This window comes from Dasypus novemcinctus, chromosome Y (genome assembly GCF_030445035.2).
Source record: "Dasypus novemcinctus isolate mDasNov1 chromosome Y, mDasNov1.1.hap2, whole genome shotgun sequence".
NCBI lineage: Eukaryota > Metazoa > Chordata > Mammalia > Cingulata > Dasypodidae > Dasypus > Dasypus novemcinctus.
Window position 1 is genome coordinate 16,716,781 of NC_092216.1, and position 26,149 is coordinate 16,742,929.

General features: G+C 34.2%; 1 pseudogene; it reads right to left on the reverse strand.

The window, feature by feature from the left end:
* Window positions 1-26,149, reverse strand: part of LOC139438266 (lysine-specific demethylase 6A-like) — a 67,481-nt pseudogene continuing 41,332 nt past the window's right edge.

Consider the following 26,149-nt stretch of genomic DNA (forward strand, 5'->3'; position numbering starts at 1 on the left):
TCAAAAATCACCTGGTGTTTGACTCCCTGGAACTTCATGAAGAGTTGAACTGTATTCACACACAGTATGGTATGACCCACATGGCTTAAAACATTTCCTGCTGCACCACATGAACAACAGCAAGAAATTTGGTCAACTCATGTAGCTGTATTCTCTAGCTGAAATTAAATAGTAGATTAAAAGTAAAATCATGGCATAAACATCTGTGAGATACAGTGTAGCCATTTCCTCATAAATCTCATGTTCCAATCAGAAAAGCAATTAAATCTATAAATATTTTACTACTGCAGTTTCACAAAGTACTGGACTATTCAATATATTCCCAAGAAAAATTTCTAACAAATACTGTGTAAAAATAATTACTTAAAAAGGAATGTAGTAAATGGATGAAATCGTTTATATTTTATTTTATACTTAACATATAATGAGGGATTTTATATTCATAAGAAAGAAGAAAAAGCCTAATTGCAGAATGTTTTAAAATAATTTAAGACTACAACAACTTTTAGATAAAGCTTTATAAAGTGAAAGAATAATGACTGGGAATGAAAGAGTATGAAACTAGACAATTTCCAGTCCTTAATTCTCTTTGCTCTAGTTCAAGGAAATATTACTGATGAAATTACTTACTTTTTATCATTTGAAAGGTCAATGTTGGTCCCAGACTTTATGGTTTTAAAGGGTTCTATATTCCTCTTCCCAGATATTAAAAAAAAAGAGAGAAAATATTAAATTCATGCCTTTTAATGGAAATCATGATGGACCCCAAAAGTTACATAATTATGTGAAGATGTGGATTCATTATCCAAATAGTCTTTTTGATGAGTTCTTTTCTCATTTTCTTCCTATAGTTCAAGCAAAAATATTCCTGCTTAGAATATTATATCATTTCCTAATTCACATGAATAAATGCTGATTTCTACATGAGTAGTGTTTGTTCAGAAACTAATTTTCTATAGGCTGATTTCATATGAAAATATCTTTAATGGTCACATTAAAGAAAAACTCAAGAAAACTCAAAGCTCAATAACATACTACTTAAACTTTCCCATCAGTCATAAAGTTAATATAAACCTCAGGTAATAGGATAATTTATAAGGGAAGTATGTGCCTATTCTAAATTTACTTTGAAAAAGTTTTCTAAATGACATCAATTTTCTTTACAGTGATAGCAAGTGAAATTTAAGAAGATATGAAAAATGAAAACAGTATGTGAAAAGAAAGAGAAATGTAAAAATAATTAAGGGGAAAAAAGATTATGCTATATGTAATAGCATATTACTTGGGGAGTGGACCTGGCCCAATGGATAGGGCATCTACCTACCACATGGGAGGTCTGCAGTTCAAACCCTGGGCCTCCTTGACCCATGTGGAGCTGGCCCATGTTCCGTGCTCATGTGCACAAGAGTGCTGTGCCACGCAGGGGTGTCCCCCACATAGGGGGGACCCCACGCAAAAGGAGGGTGCCCCACATTGAGCCACCCCATGCAAATAAAGCCCAGCCTACCCAGAAGTGGTGCCACACACACAAAGATCTGATGCACCAACATGACGCACCAAAAGAGACACAGATTACGGTGTTGCTGAGAATGCAAGAGGATGATGGATGTAGGATGACCAAATACCTGAAAGTAACTTGTTTCTCTCCCTGTTACTATGATACAAAGAAAAGAATTGTATGTAAATCAGAAGGTAATGAAATGCAACCCTCTCTTTGGGCCAAATTCCACTTTTGGTGGTCAAGAATATCCTGTTGAAGCATTGAAGTATGAAAATCAGCTTCAACCAGTTGGCCGGACCTGCACAGAAACAGCCCCTTGCTGTCCTCACTTCAACTTGCTTAATTAACATAGTAAAATTCCCACCCAGGGGAGGAGTTATCCACCCCTTTCTTGATCATGAATGTATGTGCAAGCATGATTTCCTGAGCATACTAATCACACAATTATATACCAACTATGTGTGTTCATTCATATGTATAAAAACTAATAAAGCAAATGCTAAGTAATAACTTGGATATTTAAGCAAGGGTGAAACTGCAGCACGGGGAGTCAGGTCTGAGTCACTTTGGACTGGCCTTGGCTCCTTACCTCTGCGGATGTAATAAATGTGAGTTTGCCTAGCTCTCATGTTGAAGTTTACTTCATGCCATCTCTGGTTATCCATAAAGGCCTTGCTTTGAGGCCTAACAAGGACACAGAAGAACACACAGCAAATGGACAGGGGAGCAGACAATGGGGAGGTAGGGTGTGGAAGAAATAAATTAAAAAAAATAAAAAATGTATACTTCCTTAATATCTGTGAAGTTTTTCACATTAAATGTTGATTGCTGCAAAAGATAATAAAATATTTTTTCTCTTTTTTCAGTTCCAAATATTGTAAAACAATTTACCTTAATCTCTGTTAGCTGCTTATTCTTTTCTGACAATACATAATCCTGTAGTTGAAGCACCTCAAAAGTAGAACAATTAACATTTTTTAAAAAAATGGGAACTCTACCACTCACAAAAAATTACATTAACAGCTTTTATTAAGTATCACTCAGAAAAGAACACAATATTTGCTTTAATTATTTCAACCAGATTAAAAAATGTGAACTGAGGGTTGACTTTCAAACATTTTCTAAACATAAACTAGTAGCAGATTAAAAATTTAAAGGTTTTAATCATTTCAGTTATAAAATTTTGATGAAGTTTAAAACAATAAAGATGAGCATTTAAGAAATAACATTTCTGCAACTTTAAATCTGTGATACTATTCAGAAGTTGTGTTTCATAGTTTAATAGAGATCTGAAAAAACAAACTAAAATATATTTAATAGGAAAATCACAATAGATACTTTACTTGCAAAAGATTTCACAAGGTTCGTAATTCTAAACCTATTTACTGTCTATTGAGTCTTTAATAACAATCCTATGGTTATGCTTTTTTGATAATTTTTATTCCCCACAAATTATGAGACATTTCTGTAAAATTTCTACTTTTCCCACTGAGATTCATCTTACGATACTAATGCTTTTGGTGAAGTGTCTTTCAGATTAAAAACAATGGAAACATGCCTGTATGTGTGAGATGCACACATAATTCCTTTCATAATTACAATGTTATTCAGCAAATATTAAATAGAAATGGTTATCCATCTAAATAGAAATATTACACAAATGAGGGAGATGCCTTGTTAAGACTAATTTTTATTTCTATATAATCATGTGTATTTAATCAAGTTAAAGTTTGTGAAAGTCTTGTTTAATAAGTTTGCAAATTATAAAATTTATGTATAATTTATATGCATAAAACAAATATATTGCAGCGGTCATGTGCCCTTTTACAACTCCAATAAAAATCTCCATATTGAATACTTACTCTCAAAGACTCCTGAAATGAGGCAGCCTGGTACTGTACATATTCAGCAATTGTAGTATGAGATCTATTACTTTCACAACACCATATTTTCTTTGTTCCAGTAGGGTCCCAGTTTTCATCTACTGGTTGCAGCAACTGTGTCCTTCTACCATATGTTCATTGTTAGCTCCTACCAAAGTTTTGGTGAAGTCCAAGATCTTCATAGATAAATAAGTGTTGTTAGTAACTACAATTAAATTTGTAAATGTATTTCAAAAGTATTAAAAAAATAAAAAAGAAATAACACTTCATGGAGCTCCAGACATTTCCTAAAAGATTTCACTGAATCATGTGATGCTCAAATTTGCAAAACAATCCCTTGAAACCCTGGATCTAACCATAATGCTTCAGTACTCTGAAGAAGTATAGTATTTATAAGTAGGGTCTAATTTCATCTTTTTCCTATGTTCAAAACTTCTATTATCTGATAAAAAGCACTAACTTTGCATAGTTTATATGAAATTAAACATTTTAAATGCCTCTAAAATTTCAGCAATAATTTCACCTTTTTCTATTTATATCATATGCTTAAAATGTTATATATATAAGGGAAGAGGGGTGTGGGGAGACACCATCAAAATAAAAACTGAAAATCCTGGGGGAAAAAAAGTCCTGTATGATGATATGCGTGACTCTCTTGTAAGTTCACAATTTTTACTATACAATTATGTTCATGTATGAATGGCATATGTAAATTTAAAAATATTTAATAGAAAAAAGATAATAGAGAAAACATACAAACTTTTTATCACTTTTAAAAGCTTACCTAACTTAAGAGCTCCAGCAAGGTCAGGGATTACTGTAACAGGGTTGTTAGGATTTGTACAAAATTGATGTAATGGAGGAAAGAAAGCATCACATTTATTTTCCAACTGCAAAATTAAATATTTTGTTAGATCTCAGAAAAATGACTCTTTAATTATTAATAGCAACTCCATATTCATTTTCTCATCCATCTGGCATTGTAAAATCTACAATGAATGCTAACAATTGATATTTTATTGGTATAAATTTTAATATTTTATCATTATCTCTTGATTTAAGAGACACTATTTAAGAGACCTTACTTTCATTATTATGATATAATAGGCCTAAAAATGTCTCTGGTAAATAAATTCATTTTAAAATTTGATTTATTTTTAAATGGTATTATCCATCTCTCATTATAATATTATGGTTCACAAAGTTATACTTAAAATTTTTAACTGTTTTAAGTATTTTCAGAGAGTTCTTTAAGTAGACTTCCATTATATTTTGAATGAAAACAACCATACACACTCCATGTAAATTAAAATAAAATACATGCCTGTGTTCTAATAAATCTTTTAAAAAAAATACAATTAGGAATTTTGCCTGAGGATTGATGACAGGTATTCTCATCCCTTGAATACTACATATTTACCCCAAAACTTTCAAGATATGTCCATGCATACTCTCTGATTTAAATACATACATATATAATTAGTGTGTTCTATTTTCTAAAGATATTAAATTCCAACACTGATTTCATTTATTTCTAAGAAACTGGGGCTCACATAAATACCAGGTGTGAGTAGATTCAATGTGTCCTTTGGCAAGGATGAGTATGGTGTAGACTGTAACCTTGGAGGTGGACATTTATCCAACAAAATGCTGCTGTTAGACAAACTGTTTTTACCAAGATTCCTTTTTTAAAAATTAGAAGAAACAAGGGCTGTATATTTATTTTGAAAACTAAGAGAAAAATAAGAAAGCCTAAATTAAATCCCAGTTTAATTATAGGGCATTTACAAATACACTGTAATTACAGGATATTTGGACTCGTAATTAAGAACATTTGATAATTTTTAAAATAATTTGAGTTCTTACATCATTTAAGAAAAATTAAACAAAATACATTATCTACATTTCATATAAATGAATGACAAAATTACACTCTTTACCCATAATTTTCCAATTTATTCTCTAACCTAAAGAACAAATATGGACCCCAATTTTTCCTTTAATATCTTTTACCCTTTGGTTTTCACCAATAAATATTTAAACAATAACTTGCACCAAAAGTCTAGATATCAATATTACCATTAGTAAAATTTGTCTCTTTGTCAATTTTGCTACCCCTTTTTCATTGTGCTAATGAAAACAAAGGCTTGAAAGTTTTGACTCAAGAATGTTATTACCTTTTTTGTTTTTTCCATTAATTTCATTAGATATTAACTCTCAATGAAATATTTAATTTTCCCCATGAAGTTAGATATAGCTCTGCTACATATATATTTTATTAAATGGTTATTACTATAAAAATTCCTTCCTTCCTTCCTTCCTTCCTTCCTTCCTTCCTTCCTTCCTTCCTTCCTTCCTTCCTTCTTTCTTCCTTTCTTTCCTTTCTTTCCTTTCTTTCTTTCGCATTGAGGTGGAGAAAGTGGCCACAGTAGCTGCTGAGGATAGGGAGAGAAAGAAGAGATATGATGTGGGAGGATTTTCAGGACTTGGAGTTGTCCTGGGTGGTTATTACCTTTTTAAAGCCAGCACTCAGCTTCCTTGAGTTGGTTTGATTTATTTTGCTTGTTTTTTGTTTTTCTCAGGAGGCAAGGCAAGGGGAACCCAACGTAGAGCCTCCCATGTGGGAGTTAGGCATTCAACCACTTGAATTATTGAATTTTGTTTTATAAATACAAGAGTGTGAAATTGCTTATTAAACTAAATAAGTTATAACTAACAATTAAGAATATAAGCTATAGCACTACCCAAATTTCAACATCTCTTCACAATGCATGATGATCATGTAATTTTTAGAGTTAGGTATGATACACATTAAATTTTGAAATTTAAATACATAATGGACCTAAATTATAAACTGCACAGGTGTTTTGTTTTTAACAAACAGAAAAATGCTGCACTGTATCTGATAAAGGAATAATTCAAGTAACTTCATTAAACTAATGGGATTAAAATGCCAATTATAATTTATACAATAAAGAAACTGATTTCACTGCCTATGACACGTGTCACTTTTATATTTTAAACAAAATATGGTTCATTTGTTTGATTACATGAAGCTTGTTTATAGTCAGCAGTTAAGATGCAATATATCATAAAAACTATTTGAAGTGATTTTGAGAATGATCCAGTGTTAAAATTGTACTTGAAAACATGTTTATGCTAACTTACGTGCTACCAAAATTGAAGCTTATTCAACATCCATGATATGAGAAATGAGACTAGAAAGCATAAACAGTATAGTCACTGCAGTTTGTACATTTGTGTGATAGAAAAAAGTGGTTACATAGAAAATTAAATCAATGGAAAGTGCAAATGTCTGTATTATAAAGATGTAGCAAATAGAAGGGAGCCAAATTCAAGTTTTCTATCACTTGAATATTGTGAGAATCTTAGGTGCTGTAATTCATATACTTTCAATTTACAGCACTGACTGCACAAGCAAGATGAAACAAATGAGAGCTAGTTTAAAAAAGACAAACTAGGAATATAGGAACAGAATACTCAGAATAAATAGTGCTATATCTTATCTAGCAGTTTTTTAATATGTCAAATATTTACTACCTATGGCCAAGTCAGAAATTAGGAATTTTTGTGAAAGCCACTAATCTATGGGAAATATCAATCTTTCTCCCTTAAAATATACTATTACCCTAATTCAAAAGGACAGCCCTGTTGACAAGAGAAATAGACTATTTTTTGAACATGTATATGCCTAAAATTGTTGGAGACAAAATAGTGAACCTCACCAGAATTATTCAGTGAGAAAAAAATGAAGGTGAAGAAAAACTCAGGTTTGGAAAAGATTAACAGTTTAACCCATTCTGAAAACTTCTTAATCATTAGTTTATTTGTTATTGGAGAAATTAGTCAATATTTTAAAACTTCTTTTAAAAAGTGCTTTTTAAATATAGCTTTCTTTAAAATTCCAAGTTTATCATTTGGTAGAGAAATGAAAAGTTACTTTACAGATAAAACTCATGTACAATTAATTATATTTCCTCATGAAGTTTCTTAATCAGGGACATTAAATCATAAAGTCTATGTTTCTTTATCACTTCTTTTTACTTTCAGACTTCTGTTTAGTACAGATATTATTGAAAGAATCAATATGGACCTGACATGACAAATACCATTTCTTACTGGTTCTTTCTCAGCCTCAAAATAATTTTTACCCCAATTTTTCATAAACTGTTCCTTCCTTTCTACAATCTTTCCTCTTTCCTTCCCCTTCCTTTTTGGGGTGGGAGGTGGGTATCTTTAGTAAACCGAGAGATACACTTTCTGGAATAATCCATGTAGCCACAGAAATGGCTGAACATGGCTGTTCTCTTCAGAATGACTAACAGACCTCTCATGTTTTCTTTCTGTTTTCCCCTCCTCTGTGCCCATTTTATTACCTCATCAAATGAGACAAAATGTTTTTTCAAATATAAACAAAGTGGAATATTAATAATCAATGAGATTCATATCTACTCGAAACTCCAACAACTTCCAGAAAAGAAAATGAGTAGTAGGGTTTTCCAGGCCTTGCAATTATCTATGAAATATGATTTAAGCTTTGTGACAATCTTCAAAATAAAGTCAATCACACTGAAACTTATAATCCTAGAAATCAGAAGAGGGAAATGGCATTACACAAAGACATATCTCAGATTACCCAAATGCTTGTCACATCACATACATTGATAAGGTATAACCAGAAGACTGAAGCATAACCAAGAACCTTATTAAGCTGTTATTTTAAATAAGTAAATATATCAACCTTTGGTGAACTTTGCATTTCTTAGGTGATTCAAATTATAAATGAGATTTTTTAATGGGACCATTAGTCAACAATTTCACTTTGTGAGGAACATACCCACGTTAACCTGCATGCTTTCAGTACTTCTGCTGAACTGGAATATATGGACACAGACACTGATGGTATGATCTGAGAACTAGGTTTGTAGCTAATTTGAGGGAAATCTGTTTCTTTGTGGCTCTGTGAGTCCTCTACCCCTTCTCCATTGGTTCTATGTAGCTCACAGTGAGGACTATTAAGGCTGGGAACACTTTGTGTGGTCATCTGCTCAGTTGACTTAGGAGACGGAGTTGCTGTGGAAATGGCTGAAGATGGTGAAGAGGTAACAGAATCGCCAGTTTTTGTACAAATAGCTGGGAAGATGTTATTTGTCACAGGGTCTGGTATCTACATTGTCACTGGCCTTTCCAATCATCAAGGTGGAAAGCCGAGAATCATCTGAAATTAGTAAATTTGGTGACATGGAATCTCCATGGTTAGGACTGAAAGAACCATCTGGTATCAGCTGATGAACATGATTAGGATGTTCCTTGACACTGGCACAGCCATCGGATGACCCTTCACTGTGCCTGCTCTTATCAGGCACTAAGGATGTATTTCTTGACGGCTTGCTGCTCTCTTTGGTAAGAGTAATGACTTGTTGTACACCTGAGGTAGCCGTGTGAGAGGTGAAAGGACTGAGAGCAGATCCCTCTGTTAATGAATTACTAGGCAGGGTGGAATGTCCCTTCTGATTTTGAATACTAGTGCTAGCTGATTGGAGATTCTGGGGAGGTCCAGTGAAACAGAGATTGTTCACCATTAGGGTCTGCCAAATGTGAACTCTGATCTCTCTGAAGCTCCTAGAAAGAAACAGAAAGCAAAAATAGGTTTAAAATTTAAATTTTCAACTTTGATTTAAATATTTGAATATTAAAAATCATAACTGAAAAATGAAAAGAAGAAACACATTCCTATGGTCATTATCATTTAAAGCCAAGGACACAAATCAAAATGAACCAAATCACTGGTCCAAGATATATACATTTAATAAAGGTAAACTATATATTCATTAATCTTTAAAAATCATCAAGGGGAACAGGTGAAGCTCAATGTTTGAAATGCCTGCTTTTCTCTAATAAGGTTCTGGGTTCAATCCCCAGCACCAACTTAAAAAGGAAAATCACCATTAAAACTGTTAAGACAATAGTAATCCTTAATCAAAGGCAAAATTACTAACTCTATGAATATATTTCAAGAAACAGATTCCACAGATTCCACTCATATGTCTAAAGACACTTGAAATATAGCATCTCTCCACTAAGGATTTATAAAGAGATATAGAGGTAAGTTTCCCCAAATTCAGCTAATTAGAGAATATGATCATACTGGAAAAGTATTTTGAGGGAGAAGTTACCATAGTACTGAATTTAGAGGAAAGTTATTTCATGGGATGAATTACACAATGAAATAAGATGAATAATTCTGCTTAGATTATAGCCTTAGAGTCACAAACTGCTCTGAGAAGACTTTTATTTTACTGAAAAAGAAAACATATTTCTCAGCAATAATAATTAAGAAATACGGGGATAGGCAAACAATAATTTAATAGTTTCCACATGATTCTAATAACAACATATCAAAAATAAATACTGTTGAAAGATTATTTAAACATTAATATATTTTTAAGCTTTCTAGAATATTGGCATACTATATTTAACTTAGATGTTAGAGTTCAGCTATTTTTAAAAATTTGAAACAATTCAGTTAATATCCTAGAATAATTTGCTCCAACAACAGTTATTCAGTTAATATTGAGGGATATAGTTATTTTGTACTTTATATCTACAGAAGTTGTAGGTTTATGGAAAAATCATGCATAACGTAAAGTTTCCATATACACCCCATTATTAACACTTTGCCTTGGAAATGTTAAAATATTATGTTCAGAATATGAAAGAGAAATTTTAAACCCTAGAGACATTTTAGAATTGTTCTTTTTAAGCTGGTGATTGCTTCAAAGGCAAGGATAAAGTCATTTTACTTACACATGAAAATAAATTTGTCAAAGTATAAAATAATAAAAATTTATTTTATAAGCTATTTTAACTTTTGAAGTCAGCCAGGATGCCTGTGAAATACAATTCTATAATTTAAAAAAACATCTCTGAATACAATGTTTCTAAGTAAAAATATTACTTATGATTAATTTGTTTACTTAAAAATCAGGTATTTTAAAAGAATGAGTAAGAACGCAAAAGGATGCAATTTGGTTTTTAATTAGTGAATAAGAAAGTAAAGAAATAATTACAGAAATAATTTAACAGTAATTCTTCAGTTGAATAAACTGTTTCCATAAAATAAAAATACCAAATACTGTACTCAAATCACATTCAAAATACCACAAAAAAGGGACGTGGGCAGAAAAATTAAAAACCCACTCTTTATCATCATTGTCAAACACTGACATCATCAAAATTACAATTCAGAGGTTATCATTTAGCAAGTAAGGAGACAAGTGAAAAAGTAACACTGCTGTTATTTCTTTAGCAAAAAAATATTTTAAGGTAGAAAGAGTCCAAAGAAAATCTAAAGCAAAGGAAGACTTGAAAACTGCCTGCAACTTCAAATACATTCCCCAATCTATACAAAGCTCCATAAGCAGATGACAGTACACTAATGGCACAACCACTTGCTCTCATAATTAGCTGACCACCTATGCACAAACTATGCACAAATGTAAGAAACTCAGGGACCTATTTCTAAAAAATAAAATAAAAGGCTAAAACCAAAGAATAGAGATAAAAATTGGTGCATTGTGTAAGGGAGATTTCACAAACACATTTTTGCAAGTTATACAAGTTACTAAAAAAAAGGAATGGAAGGAATAAATTTCAGAAAAATAAAACCAAAAACACACACAAAGAAAAACACACAAATTGAAAAAACAATTTTAAAGACCCAGGATTACAATACAATATTACATACAATAAGCAAAAAAAAGACTACCATTTAATACATCAAATTCAAACTGCTAAAAGCTGACAGAGGAATATCCAAAAGCAGCCCAGGAAAATAACTCACCACTTTAAGAGAGTATTTAAAGTATTACTATAACACTTGAGGGTGAAAAGACAGAATGTCTGCTTCCATCACTGTTAATAAACTTTATACCAAAAGTACTAGAAAAAATTTCAAGGCAAGAAAATGCCATAAAGAATATCCAAAATGGTAAAGAAGCAGATAATGTGATGATTTATGCAATTACCACAGAAAACTTCAAACCTACTAAAGCTAATAAATTCAGCAAAATTCTGGGGAACGAGACTTAACAAGTACCCCCTCCCCCCCCCTCCCCTTCCTCCCCCCCCGTCCCCATATACATATCTAGGAACAATTTAACCAAGGAAATAAAAAGATTTGTACAATCTGAAAGAAAAAAAATGCAAACGAAGAATTCATTATTTAGTAATTTTGTCCTTCAAATAGAAAAATGAGTTTAAAATATGCACCAACATAAACTAAAAGAGTCTGGCTTTGTAGCAAGCAATAAAGGGAGATTAATAACAGGAAAGAAAGAGAAGCTTGGAGGAGAGTATAGAAGGGAGGACTTCAATGGAGAATGGAAAACCAAAAGATTAAAAAGACAGAAGAAAATAAGATAAAAGCCAACAATAAAATGGTGGAAGTAAATAATGTTTTATCAATAATATAATTGAATATATGGATTAAACACACAATCAAAAGAAATCGGCTGACAGAATGGATAAAAAAACATGAGCCATCCATATGCTGTCTATAAGAAACTTAGCTTAGACCCAAAGAAACAGACCATCTGAAGGAGAAAGGTTAGAAAAAGATATTCCATGCAAACATCAACCAAAAGAGAGCATGGGCAGTTTTAATGGTGTCAGACAAAAAAAAGACTCTAAATTCAAAAGTGTTATATGACTTAGAAGAAGGTCATTATATACTAAGAAAAGGACAATCCACCAGGAAGGAGTAACTCATAAATGGCTATGCTGCTAACAAAGGTGTCCCAAAACACATGAGGTAAACTCTGGCAAAACTTGGCAAAACTGAAGGGAGAAATAGATATCTCTAAAATAATTAGTTGGAGATTTCATGTAACACTCACATCATTAGATAGAAGTACTAGACAGAAGATCAACAAGGAAAGAGAGAATTTGAACAATATTATAAACCAGCTGGACCTAACAGACATATACAGAACACTGCATGCCAAATCAGTGGATTAAACCAATGTTCACAGATCTTTTTCTCTGAGATAGACCACATAATGGGTCACAAAGGAGGTCTCAATGAAATAAAAGGAATGAAATTATTCAAAGCACCTTGAAGCTGGAATTAAGTTGGAAATCAGAACTATTTGGGAAGAGAAAATTAAAAAATGTGTGGAGACTAAACAACACACTCCTAAATAGTGGATGAAAGAAAAAATTGTAAGGGAAATTAGTAAATATCTTGAGATGAATGAAAATGAGACCAAAACTTCTTTAAAAATTAGTAAAAAAAATTAACTATAGAAAACAAACTTATGGGTTACAGCAAAGGCTGAGAGGGAAAATAATAACCCTAAACACTTATATTAAGAAAGAAGAAAAATGAAGAAATCAAGGAAAAAAAGTCATTTGCAATAGCAATGAAAAGTCTCCAATACCTAAGAACAAATTTAACTAAAGATGTAAATGGCTCTTAGGCAGAAAACTATAAAACCCTGTTAAAGGAAATCAAAAAGACCTAAATGGAAGAATATTGCCTGTTCATGCACAGGAAGACTAAACTTCACTAAAAAGTATATCCTACCCTAACTGAGTTACAGATTTAATGCAATCACAATAAAAATTACCAAACTATTTTTTACTGAATTGGAAAAGCTATCTGTGGAATTTATTTGGAAGAGCAAGTGGCACCAAGTACCAGAGACATACTGAAAAAGAAAAACAAAATAGGAGGACTCACACTACCTAATTTAAAAACATATTAGGTAAGTGCAAAAGGAATTGCAGTTTTAGACTGTGAATTTTAAATTCTTATAACTAGGCTCAGAGAAGGAGATTTGGCTCAACTGATAGGGCATCCACCTACCATATAAGGGGTCAAATGTTCAAACCTAGGGCCTCCTGACCCATGTGGTGAGCTGGTCTATGCACAGTGCTGATGTGCACAAGGAGTGCCATGCCACACAGGGGTGTCTCCTGCATAGGTGAGCCCCACATGCAAGGAGTGCACCCCTCAAGGAGAGCCACTCCTTGCAAAAAAGTATAGCCTGCCCAGGAGTGGCACTGCACACACAGAGAGCTGATGCTTCAAGATGACACAACAGAAAGAGACACAGATTCCTGGTCCCACTGACAAGAATACAAACACAGACATAAGAACACACAGAAAATGGACACAGAGAGCAGACAACAGGGGGGAGAGGGAGAAATAAAAATAAAATTTTATTAATCAAAATAGGAACCATTAAAATCAAAACATATTTTGTGAATGAGAAAACAGTTTGTTGAGTCCATAAGCATAAAAATCCATGCTTTGGATTCAACAAACTCTGGGAAAGCAGTTTCTGCACTTTGTTGGTTGTGGAAGTGTGTTCCCTGCAAAAGTTGTTGAGATGCTTCCAGAAGTGGCTGGGGAGAGGTCATGTGATTATGGTTGATGAGGAAATACTTCATAGCCTGATTCATTCAACTTTTGAAGCACTGGTGGTGAGACATGCAGTTGGGCACTGTTATGGAGAAGAATTGGACCCTTTCTGTTGACCAATGCCAGCTATAGGCATTGCAGTTTTCTGTGCATCTCATCAATCTGCCAAGTATACATCTCAGACGTAAAGGTTTAGTTGAGATTCAGAAGGCTGTAGTGCATCAGACTGGAAGTAGATCACCAACAATGACCATGACCATTTTTTGATGCAAGTTTGGACTTATGAAGTGCTTTGGAGCTTCTTCTTGGTCCAACTGCTGAGCTGGTTATCACTGGTTTTTGTATAAAAATCACATTTTGTCATACATCACAATCCGACTGAGGAATGCTTCAGTGTTGTTCCATAGAATAAAATAAGATGAAAGTTCAAAATGACTTTTTAAAAATTTATTTTGGTCAGCTCATGAGGCACCCACTTATAGAGCTTTTCTGCCTTTCCAATTTCCTTCAAATGCTCAGTGACCACAGAATGGGCAATTTTGAGTCTTTGGCAACTTCCTATGTAGCTGTAAGAGCGTCAGCTTCAATGACTGCTCTGAATTGGTCATTGTCAAGTTATGTAGGCTGGCCACTTGCTCCTCATTTTCAAGGCTCTTGTCTCCTCTCCAAAACTTCTTGAGCCACCATTGCACTGTACGTTCACTAGCAGTTCCTGGACAAATGTGTTGTTGATGTTGTCTCTGCTGCTTTACAAACCATTCTGAACTCACATAAGAAAATTTATCAAATTTGCTAACATCATTTCCACAGTTTAAAATAAATATAAACAGCAAGTAATAAGTTCTTAGCAAAAAATAAAGTGAGAAATGCACATTAAAATGATGTATGTAACATAACCACATTTATTTAAGAATATATGCCAATATCAAATAAGAAACATAAACAATGGAAAACAGTAATTACTTTTGCACCGACCTAATACTGCAAAGTTACAGTGGTCAAAACTGCATGTTATTGGCACAAGGATAGCCTAACTGATCAGTGGAACTGATCTGAGAGTTCTGCTATAGATACATATACATTCAACTGATATTTGACAAGGCCACCAAGCCTACTCAACTGGGAGAGAATGGCTTCTTCAACAAACGGTGCTTGTAGAACTGGATATTCATATTCAAAAGATTGAGAGAGAGGCACTATCTGACACCTTATATAAAATGTGATGGAGGAGGCATGGGAAGAGTTTCACCTGGGGCGTAACTATAAGTCATATAAATGTGTTCAAGTGTTTATGGGGCACTGTCATGGTGGGTGGAGATCTACAGGATAACTGAAAGAATATCCAATTCCCATCCTGGGGAGTTCTGCCACAACTTCTAATGGCAGAGCAAGAATGCTCAGTACAGTGGCAGGGACTGGTGAAGGAGGAAGGACCATTCTTGGGTCCATGTTGATGATTGTACTATGAATCATTCCTTTTTTTTTTTCAGAAATGGGTTGTTGTTTTTTCCCTAGTTTTTTTTAAAGATACATAGATCACAAAAAAAGTTACATTAAAAAATATGAGTTTCCTGTATACCCTACACCCATCCCCCCACTACTTCCTCATCAACAACCTCTTTTATCACTGTGACACATTCATTGCATTTGGTGAATATATTTTGGAGCACTGCTACATTGCATGGATTATAGTTTATTGTAGCTCACACTCTCCTCCAGGCAATTCAGTGGGATAAAGCAGGATATGTCATGTCCAGCATTTGTCTCTGCAATACCATTCGGGACAACTCCAAGTCCCAAAAATGCCCCCACATCACATCTCTTCTTTCCCTTCTCAGCCCTCAGCAACTCCTGTGGCCACTGTCTCCACATCAAGGATAAAATTTCTTGCATTGTTTGAGTCACAATAGTTCTATAGTAGGATATCAGTAAGCCCACTCTAATCCATATTTTATTCCTCTATCTTGTCAGCCCTTGGATTGTGATGTCCATTCTACCTCTAAATCTAGAGGGGGCTTAGATTCCACCTGCCTGATGGATGGGATTTTCCTGCTTGCCATGGTAGGCACCCTCGGTTCTCTGGTGTGGTGGTTACCCATCTTCACTTTCCTGTTAGCTGACTGGGTAAACCCAATGAGCCAGAGCATAGGTGTTGCAACACTGCTTAGTCTCAGGTCCTAGACAGCACATGCCAGTCCAGAGAGTCAAGTCTCCTGAGTATTCACCAACCCTACCACCAATGACAGGTTCAATAAAAGTGACAGAAGTTATGACCCCAGTGGGTGATTTTGAGTCTTTCCTTTGAAATTTAATCTTAGCCAAGTATTGTATTTTACCTAAGAGATACCTCCTGAGAGCCTCATTTGTGGGAAACAAAGGAATGTTGTTTCCATGGAAGCAAGTTACTTTCTGACTACTGGGTCATGCTGTCCCTAGAGATATACCTGCAGGTGGCTAATCTCTCTGGGAAACATAACATTCCAGCAGAATCCAGACTTGATATCTCAAGTAACCTGGGCAACAAGATTAATGAGTATCTTTGTTTCAATAATATAATAGAACATTATGAGCTTTGGTAACTATCTAATTCACTGTGCTAGTAAGAATGAGGTAATGGGAATAGTTAGCTAGAATAGTTCCTGCTTCTCACGGCCTGTTGGGGTATATAAGCAAGCCCCTGAGATTAATAAACTTGTCTAATGAGCTTGAGACTTCAATGCTCACAGATTCCGTGAACCCAATATTTCTTTGCCTTTCATTCCCAATTCTGTTGGGTCCTTTGACTCCAACAAGTGCTGCCCAATGTGGGGCCCAAGGCAATAACTTCAGCAGAGATTCTTCCACAACAGTATCAGGAATGCGGAAACAGAAAAGCCTTCTTTAAGGTAAGAGCATCAATCAGCAGTAACCTGGGTTTGGCATTGCAGTGTGTTAATATATTTTAATGTTGTTTCCACTAGCATCAGGGTATGGGTAATCAGCCAGGATGCTTGGAAGAATATTCACAAGTTTTAAAAACACTTTTACCTACAGTTGGCATCACAGTAAAAACAGCAGATTCATGACAAAATGTGGCATTGGTGTGGAAAAAGTGGCCATGGTGGCTGCTGGGTGCAGGGAATGGGAGGAAGAGATGAGATGTGGAGGCATTATTGGGACTTGGAGTTGTCCTGGGTGGTGCTGCAGGGACAATTGCCAGACATTGTATGTCCTCCCATGGCCCACTGGATGGAACATGGGAGAGTGTAGGCTATGGTGTGGACAGCTGGCCATGGGGTGCAGCGATGCCCAGAGATGTATTCACCAGATGCAGCGGATGTTTCATGATGATAGGGGAGAGTGTTACTGTGGGGGGAGTGGTGGGGTGGGGGCAGTGGGGGTGAATGGGGACCTCATATTTTTTTAATGTTATATTTTCTAAAAAATGAATAAATAAAATTAAATTAAAAAAAACAAACAGCAGATTTACTTGAGCTTTTTGCCTTAGTTCAGAAACATTGTTACTGGTTTCAGACTCAGGAGTGTAATGTTTGAAATTTGAAACAGTGGAAACATGTAATGAATGCTTTACGAAGAGCATATCAAAAAAGGGAATTCATTCCATTATCAGCATGGGCCTTATGCCACCAGATAGTGGCAGCCTTAGATCCTTTACAGTCTAAAGGAGAGAAAGATGAAATTACTATATTTTCTAAGCCCATAAGTAAATGTGAAATGAAAGAAAGTAAATTGGAACAAGAACAGGAACTTGAGACAAATGGGGAATCATCAGGTTTTTTCCCCCATCCTGATATTAACCCTTTCATCAATAAAAGCTCAGTGAAGTGTCCTAATGAAATATATTCTGTGTATCCAGTACAATCCTCTGCACCTACTGAATTGTCTTCTGTTACTAAGCCTAAATTAGAAATGTTTTCAGATGTTGCCAATGCTTTGCCTTATGTTAAACAATTATTATCTGCTTTCACTGTAACATTACATGCGATACCACCAGATACAAAGAATCTGCAAGGGGGTATTGAGTTTCATCCTGAGCCAATATCTTTTAAACTATTGAAAGATTTAAAATGGGTAAAGATACTAAATAAAGTCCTTGTTAGTGAAATCAGGCTTGTAAGAAAGCGCTCTGTTAAGTGTTAACTAAAATAAAGAAACTGTTCTGGCAGCAACTCTTTAAACCCCCTGCTGTCTACATGACAATGTAGCTGTGGGCTAGTTGGGGTTAATAGAGTTAAGCCACTGAAAAAAGAGAAAAACGTGGCAACATTGGTATTCTGTTTTGTTTTCATGCTAATTCTAATTGGGCGTATTTAACCAAGATAATAAAATTAGTACAAAATTTTTATCAGGGTTTAAAAAGGAATTTTCAGTTTTAAATCAATAGTTTACTCCTGAATTTCAAGTCTCAGTATAGTCTTATAGAGTAATAATCCAAAAATGTGTGTTAACGGTCTGTCTAAACTGCTAAATAAGAGTTTAGCTACATTTCTGCTGCTCAAATTATCTTAACTGATTGCTGATAACTAATAAAAATGTTTCCAAGCACAAGCTTGCATGTTACAGGCAACATGGATTCCAGAAGAAATCTTAAAAGGTAAAATCTAAGATGTGATATTACAGAGAACTTAAAAACAGCTATACCAAGAAAGTAAGAATTATGGGTTAATTGTAAACTGTATGTTTCTTTTACTGTGTTGTGATTATTCTGTTTGTGTATTCATTCAAAGTCAGTGTATATTTTGATACCTCCGGATGGTAATATAAATTAATAAAACTTTATAAAAGAGCTCTATTCAAATGGCCAAAAATTAAATAAGTGCTTATATTAATACTTAAGTTTAAATGTTAATAAGATCTCTGCAATGATAAAAATCATGTCTTGATTAACAAAATTACTATAAGTCCTTTTATAAAAAGTTGTTCTTGCCTAGATTAAAATGAATAGCTTATTTTTCTTCACAGGATAATATGAAGGATGTAAAACTTAAATGAATATTTAAAAAGTTAAAAGTTTGTGAGAATGCTAACTGAAATTTAATAAGTTTTTGCAAATAGTGTGTTTTGTCCTAAAGCAGGATGGCTAATTTTCATAAACTCTTGGAACTTAAATGCATGTGGCAAGTTGTAGAAAGTATTGTGGTAACTTTAAGTAAAGAAATGTGTTCTGTAAAGGTAAAATTTGTCTTAAAATTATATAATTATAGTCTATATGGTTATAAATAATTATAAAAAGTCTTATGAAGCATTGTTTAAATTAAAGTGTTTAAGTGGTAATTCCAAAAGGTCATTATTAAACAAACCTGAATTAATAATAATAATAATAAAAGGTAATTTTATAACAGAAAAGCTTTGCTACAGCCAGCCTCCCTTGACAACTTGCTTCTAAGAAACTGTTTCTAATATTGCATGCTACTAAGTATTTAAAGTAAAGAAAAGTTTATTATTTTAACAAGCTTGTTTAGTGCTGACAGTGTTATAAGAAGTTTGCTTGATAATTTTGCATGTGGCTATATGAAATATGTTTTTATTATTAAGGAAACAGGAAATAATTTTGTCCTAAGATAAAATGATTGGTTATTAAGAAAGAATAAAATATGGAACAAAGCCTGAGTGAATACTGAAAGTGCAGAAGGTTCATGGAAAAGAAATTTTTATGGTTAAAGTTGAATAAGATTTGATGGGTCTATCTATAAAATTTTAAAGGCTTTAGTATCAAGTAGTATACTAATGCAAAGTTAAAATTTTGTTCTTTCTTAAAGCCTCTCAAATCATTAATCTCTTTTTGGTAAAAGTTCTTATCCTCAATAATCAGTATACAAAGAAAGCCTATTTTATCAAAATAGATTCTTGTGCTTTAACCTTATCATTTCCTCAGTGTTCAAAAAAGGAAAAGTCTTATCTCTTTTAAAGAAACATAATGTTCAAAGCTGCTATCTCAAAATCAAATCATAAATATAGCCTTTTATTCCAAACTAATTATAAGAGATTTGTTCTTTTACCTTGAAAGAAAAATTAAATAGTTGAGTTCATTTAATATGTTAAAATTTAAATTAAAAAGTGTTTTAAAGTGTTATAAAAGTAACAAGTTTTTTCTTTCCTTTAACCCTCTGTTAATTAAAGTTGTGTGAGTAAAAGGTTTCTATTAATGCTTAAGAGTGTATAAAGTTGCCAATATTTCAGCATAATATAAAAGTGAAGTACAATGTGGTTAATTATGGTTTTAATTATTATAAAAGAGTATGTGTCACAGAAAGAATCTCTTATCATAGATTAAAGTAACAACACTGTAGTATGCAGCAATCCCAAACACTGCTAGTTTGTTGCAAAAAGTTAATGTCCAGCTGTATTGCTATCACTTTGTTTTAAAACTTGCTAAGACTTTCTTTCTTTCTTTAGTGTCTTCTTAGACAAATCAAGCCAGCTACATTCCTCTATCTGTAAAAAAAAAAACAACAACAATAAACTTTTACAGTGCTTTTCAGGACTAGGTGCACAGCCCAACCATCTTGTACAGTATTTACTGATAGTAATAATAATAATAAGCAGCATGTGTTAATTCTCAAAAAGAACAGGTTTGGCAAAATCCTTATTCATCTGCTCAACGCACAGAGCTTTCAGCCATCATTAAAGTTTTACAAATGTTTTGAGAGCCCTTAAACATTTTCTCTGACTCTGAATATGTATGTCTTACTGTCAAGCATATTGAAAGAGCTCATATCTTTGCTACTGATGAGTTATCTCAACTTTTCACTAACTTGCAATGTCTCATTAGGTTAAGACAGCATCCTATTTACATTACTCATATACACTCTAATACCTCTTTGCCTGGTCCTATGACAGCAAATAATGCTTGAGCTGATTTATTAGTAAAGTGTTTACAAAGTGCTTGTGATTACCATGCTTTAACTTGCATTAATGCTAAAGGCCTGTGAAATAAATATCAAAAGTTAACAAGACTACAGGTGCAAGAAATTATTCGCACTTGTCCTACTTGTGGACCACTAACAGTGGTGCCTTTTCAGGCTGGAACTAATCACAGAGGCCTGACTCCTAATCAATTAAGGCAGGTGGATATTACTCACATACCATCCTTTGGTAAACTACAATGTGTTCATGTTTATATTGACACTTATTCTCATTTTATGTGGGCTACTGCACAAAGTGGTGAACGTTTTCATCATGTTCATTCACACTTATGGTCTGCTTTTGCTGTAATGGGATGCTCTCTGAAAATTAAAACTGATAATAGACCTCCTTACATTAGTAAATCCTTTAAATATTTCTGTTTAAAATATAGTATTGAACATGTTACTGGCATTCCTTATAATCCTACAGGTCAAGCCATAGTTGAACACAGCCATCATACTCTAAAAACTATGTTTTTAAAACAAAAAGGGGGAGATGATGGTATTATAACACCAAAAGGTCAATTGGCAAAAGTTTTATTTACTTTAAATTTTCTTAATGTTTATAATTCATTGACACCTGTGGAATGTCACTTTGGAAAATGTCAAACATCTACAGTGGATGCAGGAAATGAAGATCAACCAATATTCTGAAAAGATATTTTAAGCAATGAATGAAAAAAAGACAAGATTAAAGTATGGGGGTGAGGCTATGCTGTTATCATTTCAGAAAATGGAGAACAAATTTGGTTACCTGTGAAGAGGATTAAACCCCAGAATGAAGAGATGGGTCTCCTGCAACTTCTGATGATGGTGATCGTAAGTAATGAGGAAGCTGCTGGTAATTACACTTAGTGGGTGTATATACCTAACCCCCCATTACTTAGAGTGTTAACCCGAAAAGATCCATTCTTTCATATATATCGGAAGAAGATCCATATATTCCCTGGACAAACTGATGATCGACTGCCAATTAAACCCTATGAAGAAGAAGAAAGAATTGATAAACTCATATTATCATTTGATTATCAACCCTTATGCATTGGTAACCATCCTTCCTGTATGTATGTTAAAAATTGGGCCATAATTATCTTCAAAAATAATAATACTCAGTTTATTGTGACTTTATTTCCCTCTTCCAATTTATTCATGACCAAAAATCCTACTTATGATTATCCACAAAAAGACAGTAGGGATAAAGAAGGATGGCAAAAGTGCCATATAAGAAGAGGAGCTGTCATTTTAATGATTCCTATGGAATAGTGTGGGAAAGTGCCCCTATGGGAAGTCCCATTGAATATAATAACAGATTTATTTGGTATGGTCTAAATAGTAAAGGACAACAAAAAATAATTTTCACTAAAAATAATAATATTTAGAAACAGAAAGGGAAACAGATCCCTTCTTCATAGTGTAACATTACATCTATACATAAAAGAATCCCTGGAAAGTTTTTCTAGGAATAGCTCTTACTATAGAATGGATTGAGAATAATAGTAAGAGGGGTCAATATCTGCATTTAGATCAAATTATCATCTTCAGGCATGTGTAAGAGATCCTTATGTGTTTGTGGTTGGAAAATTGACTATAACTGAGAATGCTCTATTTTATAAAAGTGGGGCTTTGCATACCTGTTTGTCTGAGAACATTTTACAGAATGGAGATTTCATTACAATGGCTCAGAGGCGGCGCAGAGTATGGATTCCAGTGCGACTGAACTGAATTTGGCAATCATCACCTGAGAGTCAACTGCTGTTCCATGTGGCTCAAGAAATCCTGAAGCACTCGAAATGATTTGTGGGGCTGATAATAGCTGGCATATTAGGACTGATTGGTGTCACTGCAGCTGCCGCTACAGCTACTGTAGCCTTGCATGAGACAGTGCAGACTCAACAATACGTGCATGAATGGCATAAGAATGCTAGTGACTTATGGCATAGTCAAGAATATATTGATGGAGAATTAAACAGTAGAGGTAATAATTTAGAATCAGCTGTTTTGCATATTGGAGATCAATTGTATAATTTAAACTTAAGGGGATTGAAATGTGATTGGAATGAAAGTAACTTTTGTATTACTCCACTTGCTTATAATAATTCCATATTTGTTTGGGAAAAGATTAAAAATCATTTGATAGGTCATAAAAGTAATATGTCATTAGAGATAGAAGAATTACAGAAAAAGATATTAGAAATGTCTCAAAATCAGATTTATGTAGCTGAAGATAAGGATATCTTTAATGATTTAATTTCTCATTTTAATAAGTTTAATCCAGTAGATTGGTGGAAGTCTCAACATTTTTATCAGCTTTAGGAATAGGATTTTGTGTATTAATCTTGTTGCTCATTGTTGTCATTTGCCTGGGATGAGAAATATGCCGAAACCTGCACCATGCTGATGCAATGGGACAAGCTAATAATTTGGTACTTGCAAAAAATCTGATATAGTTCCCCATGGTCAGAGAACTTGGCTGGTAGTCAATGACAGGTAAGACTCTCAGAGGAGGGCAGCCTAAGACAGGCACAGCCACCCTGACTAAAACAAAAGGGGGAAATTTGGGAAACAAAGGCATGCTGTTTCCATGGAAGCAAGTTACTTTCTGACCTCTGGGTCAGATATACGTGCAGGTGGCTAATCTCTCTGGGAAACATAACATTCCAGCAGAACCCAGACTTGATATCTCAAGTAACCTGGGCAACAAGATTAATGAGTATATTTGTTTCAATAATATAGTAGAACATTATGAACATTGGTAACTATCTAATTCACTGTGTTAGTAAGAATGAGGTAATGGGAATAGTTAGCTAGAATAGTTCCTGCTTCTCATGGCCTGTTGGGGTATATAAGCAAGCCCCTGAGATTAATAAATTTGTCTAATGAGCTTGAGACTTCAATGCTTGCAGATCCCCTGAACCCAATCTTTCTTTGCCCTTCATTCCTGATACCCTCGGGTCTGTCAACTCCAACACTCATTGTTACTCAAATGTGGCCTCTCTCAAAGCCAAACTCAGCATATTACCTCAGCTTGACTCCTAAGGATGAACCTCCCTGGCACCAAAGGATTACTACCAAGCACAAAGTAGCAATGCACCTAGAAAAAGACCTTGACCAAAAAGGGAAAAAAGGAAAGGCAAATGAGTTTATATGGCTAAGAGACTTCAAAGTGAGTGGGGAGACCATTACAAAAGTTACATTTATGTATGTATTCACAGGATCTCATTGACTACCACAGTAAATAATGCCTCAAATAGTGGGGTTCCTGAAGGTTCTTGAAACATCCATAACCTGGATGATAGGGTTCACAGCTCAGGAGTTTGGTTCCCTGCTAGTGAGCACTACTTTGGAATTCATGCACCTCAGTATGACAGAGATGGACTCAGTGGTGATTTCCCTCCATCTGTCTCACCTGCCCCTTATATTTGAACTATAGTTGGTACTAGTGCTGTAGAATTTGAGAGAGGTTCAATGATTTGCATATAGAAAGGCCAGGACTCAGGAATGATTTTGAGAAAGAAAAATGGTTTATTGATAGCCAGCTGGACTCAGGAGTTTCAATCCCGAGCCCCGAACAAGATTTTTTAGTCCCTTTTATACAGAGAGGAAAGGCCAAATTGTTCTTTTGTTTCAGTTCTCAATAGGCTTGAATTAGCATATATTTTCTACATCCTAGCTAAGCTTTTAGCATGGACTTCATATATTCTAGATAAGCTTTTAGCACATTTGGTTTGCATTTCCCCTGACTATTTAAAGTTCATAGAGTTTGCGTTGATAAACTGTTTCCTGGGACTGGAGTCATTGCCATGGTCACCAAGGGCAGGACTGCAGCCTCTCATCCCACACCCACAAGTCAAGACAGACAGCTTAGGTTAAGGTTATCTCCAAAGAGAAAAAGAGCCTCCAACCCATAGCCCACATCACTAGAGTTGATAGTTTATGCTGTTCATGCCTAAGAGACTTAAATTTTTCCACTTTCCATGTGCCCATCAGGCCCTGAATCTCAGAAAAGTTACATCACCTAATCTCTAGTTCATTAGACTCATCTACGACAACTAACAAGGACATGATGATGGACAATGACCATCCCAAGGAACAGAGAGAGTCTATAACTGCAAGCAAGATAGATCTGTCCATCTGCCCCCATGGGATCTAAGCCCCCTCTCAATTAGAGGCAGAGTTGGCATCACAATCCCAGAATCCTTAGGATTCAGGAATGAACGATGGACATGAGTAGAGTTACTGTTATTGTACCACAAACTTACTGTGAACTTACATCACTGATGTTGAGGCACTGGCCACCAGAGATTCTGAGGGGAGAGAGAGGGAAAAACAGTTGTATTATGGAGGCATTTGGGGACCATGGAATTGTCATGATTTTGCAATGACAGGTACAGGCCATTATGTATCTTGTTATAACTTACAAACTTGTGTGAAAGTTTAACACTGTAATGTAAAATATAAGCTACACTTAGTGGCAATGCTCCAATTCATCCATTGTAACAAATGTTCCACATTAATGAAGGATGTTGCTAATGTGGGAAAGTGTGGGAGGGGTAAGAGGTTAGGCATATGGGAATCCTCTACATTTTTAATATATTAGAACAGAAATAAATGAAATAGAGAACAATAACAACAATAAATCAACAGAGAAAACCCAACAAAATCAAAAGTAGATTCTTTGAGATCAACAATATTGACAAACCCTCAGGTAGAATAGAATTTTAAATAAAGAGAGAAGATACAAATCAATAAAGTCAGAAGTGAAGGGTGGGTGAGTTATGAGTGAGCCCACAGAAAGATAAAAAGGATCCTAAGTGGATTTTAAGAGAAACTGCATGTCAACAAATTAGACAACCTACAAGCAGTGGACAAATTCACAGAAATATATAAACAACCGACAATGACTACGAGGAACACAAGAACTCAAAAAACCAATCACACTTAAAAGAGACCTATTATCCATCAACAATTTCTCAAAATAGTTGTTGCTTTCATTACATCAATCATTAAGAGCATTTTCCTTATTTCAATATTAATAATAAAACAACAAAACAAGCAAAAATACACAACTATGTGATTCTACTGAATACAACTGATTATACACTTTGAATGAATTGTAGGCGTTGTTAATATTAAACAATAAAAGTATTTGTTTAAAAAAAAAACTCCCAAATAATAAAAGCCCAGGGCCAAATGGCTTCACAGATGAATTCCAACAAGCATTCTGAAAAGAATTAATACCAATCCTGTTTAAACTCTTCCAGAAAACTTAATAGGAAGATAAAAATCACTAAATATTTTAGGAGACCAACATCACCTGATACCAGAGTCAGATAAACTACAAAAAAAGAAAATTACAGACCAATCTCTCTAAAGATATATACAAAAATTCTCAAGAAGATACTTGCAAATAGTA